We start from the raw sequence: 3,291 nt of genomic DNA, 5'->3' as shown, positions 1-3,291 counted from the left end.
TTCACTGGTCCTGAGACTAAGTCCGATGACAAATTTACACAATGGAGAGGAATATTAACAAAGCCGTACTCTACTCGCTGAATAAGAACACTCTCATCAGAAGAAGACTTCTCATAAAAAGGCAAAGTACCTGACAATAAAATACTCTAAAAATCCCCTGTGTCCCTTAAAATTTCAATAGGGATAGAATTGGCCGAATTACCCAAGAGTGATATAGAACCCTTCGATATAAATGGTTCATAACTATCCATAATAAAATCAGACTGGGGTTTATTAGACCCAACAAATATAATGCTTTCAATACATGACCGTTACCTTGACCTCTTAGAAATAAGAGCAGTTGAAATAGGTATATCTTGATTATGATGCCAATTTTTCAATTTGTAGCACTCAGACATAACGTGTCCTTTTTCTTGCAATATGTACACTAGGAAGAGACAATGATCTTAAATCAAGTTTATCAGAAGCTTGATTTTTGAAGTTCTGCCAGTCTGAGTTTTAGAAGGGCTTGTATTAGGCTGAAATACTTTTCTGCCAGAAGACTGTTGAGTAGAAGTCTTATTTACGAAAGGAACTTTATGAGTTAAATAATACTTATCGGCAACACTAGCAGCATTTTCCAAGGTTTCAATCTGATGTTCGTCAAGATAAGACTTAATGTCACTATGGACACAGCTTTTAAACACTTCAAGTAATATACGTTGTTTGAGACTTTGATAATCTTGTTCAACTTTCCTGGCTAAGCACCATCTATAAAATAACTGCTCTTTATCTCTAGCAAATTCTTTTTTATAGTTTATATCCTGCTTTTTTTCTATTGTTTCTGAAATTGTCCCGATAATTTTCAGGGACTGACTAATAACACTTTAACATGCATTCTTTACCTGTATCAAAGTCACCACTTTGTTGAACTGACAGTTAACGGTAAATATCACTAACTTTACCAGTGAGTACACATTGTAATAATCGAGTACAATGCTCCCTTGTCCATTTCAAATTTTCAGCAACTTTTTCAAAAAACGGAAAATATGTGTCTACTTCCATTTATCTGAAAGAGGACACTCAATTAATACTCTTTGCAAGATCAAAGCTTAAATTTATATTTTAAGTATGAATGTGCTTTTCACTTGCCATTTTGATTTCTTTCATTCTAAATTGATATTCCCTCTCTTCCTTCTCTCTTTGCATTTGCATTTGCATCTCTCTCTCTTTATCTTTCTTCCTTTTGCAGTTGTTCTTTTTCCAACTGCATTTGTCTTTCTTTCTCTCTTTCTTTCTTATCTAACTGTATTTGCATCTAATTTTTTTTCCCTATTTCCTGTCTCTCTCTCCTCTTTCTCAAATTGTAACTTTATTTGTTGTTTTTGTAATATCATTTGTTCTTTTTATCTTTCCAATTGCAACTGCATTTGGATTTCTTCTTTGTCTATCTGAAGTTACAGCTTCCTCAACTCCAATTCTATCTGGTATATTATTTCTAATTCCTTCATTATAATGTCAGAGTCTAATACAGACTTACTGATCGAAACCAAAGCTGTTTTATCCAAAACATTCCAAAATATTGAACTAAAATATTTCTTATTTCTTGTTTCGATAAGGAAGTCTTTACGTCAGAAAGATCGTATGTTATGGCAAGTTGAATCAATTCATCTTTTTTGAAAAGATATAATTGTTCCTGGATAGGATTTGAAAGAAAGATTTCAACTTTTGATGACATTTTAGAAAAAGCTTGTCAATTTCACTAAGATTTCAAAAACTTGGGGAATTTAAATTTCAAAGAGCAACGGTTTCTGAAATATTCAATCCAAAATTCAAAATTGTTCTTAGGACGAACTACCTAAATCTTATGTCATGTGGTTAGGCTCGAATGCACAGTAACACAAGAAAGAGTGAAAACAACAAGCTTTGAAGAATTTAACAAAGAATTTATTTCCCTGGAAATCAACAAACAATCAAATCAAATCAAACACAAATTAAATCAAATATAATTTAAATCTAAGAAAAGGTAACACGAAAGAAAATAAAAAGATTCCAAAACTCACAAATAATCAAATCAAATCAAGCACCAATGAAATCAAATATAAAGTAAAACAAATATACATAACAATGTCATTATATGTTATGCCATTTATTATTTATTGCAGTTAATCATCTGTGTTGTGTACGATGCCGAACGAAATTGTGCTTTTGTCATGATACATTTCAGGACAATTTTGAATTATATAATATTGTTCAACAGAAACAAACCGTTTAATACAGGAGAAAAAAACAATATAAGTAACTAGCAAGCAATGCACAAAAATGTCACTCTGTATATGAAATGTTATATAGACCAAAACGGACCACTATTTCATTGATGATAGTTTCTATTTGTGAAACAGCTGGTCTTTCACTATTCATTTTTGCAGAGGAGCGTTAATACCATAGTCATACAGCGCACGATGGATTTCAATATTTAAAGTAAACTACAAAGGAGTTTCTGGAAAAATGAAGTTTCATTTTGTAATTCATTTCTAAAAGTTAATATTTGTGATTTTGAAGATATACAGAAGAATACAAGATTGTTATAGCTGAATGAGGTGCCACTAGCATATGTATATATAATTGTGTAGTGTATACACAACGCCTTAACTATTTATTTCATATTTTTCAATGGTGTCCATAAATAGTATGCAGTGACTAAAAGGGTTGGATCAGATCTTAATGACATTGTACTATATCACTTTGACTCGGTAGCGCGTAGCAAATATTCTGCTATTGCGCGGATCCACCGTAAACGTACATGCATATATATATATATATATATATATATATATATATAATAACCGTATGTATGCAAACCTACGCCTTTCTATGATACTTAGAAATAAATATTCCTACATTTTTTTAATGAATTGGGACTTAGTAGATCCAAACTTTGTCACAGTTCACGTCGGCATGAACAATATTTGCTTCTTTTTTTAAGTCAAGTAATTTCAATGTTTGGCCCTGATTAAGCACTTACTGTAAACTGTTGTTTTTAGTATGTGGAATCAATTCCAATTGTTATGAACTTTCTGTTTGCTGACGTATGGCTGGATGTACGCTGTCATGCGATAATGTTCATGAATTTGTACACATTGTAATTTATGGGGACTAATGCAGGGTGTCAATCGGTTGGAAGTGTGTGTAAGGTCAATTGTTGTCTCTATTAATTCCATAAGGAAATAATACTAATAATAGCAAGGAAGCCCCCTTCGGCCACCAAAATCGTCATTGTGGCATCATATCGACAGTATATACAATCTTCGA

Source organism: Sinohyriopsis cumingii, chromosome 1 (genome assembly GCF_028554795.1).
Source record: "Sinohyriopsis cumingii isolate HCF-2022 chromosome 1, ASM2855479v2, whole genome shotgun sequence".
Taxonomy (NCBI): Eukaryota; Metazoa; Mollusca; class Bivalvia; order Unionida; family Unionidae; genus Sinohyriopsis; species Sinohyriopsis cumingii.
Note: the sequence above shows the minus strand (reverse complement) of the source record.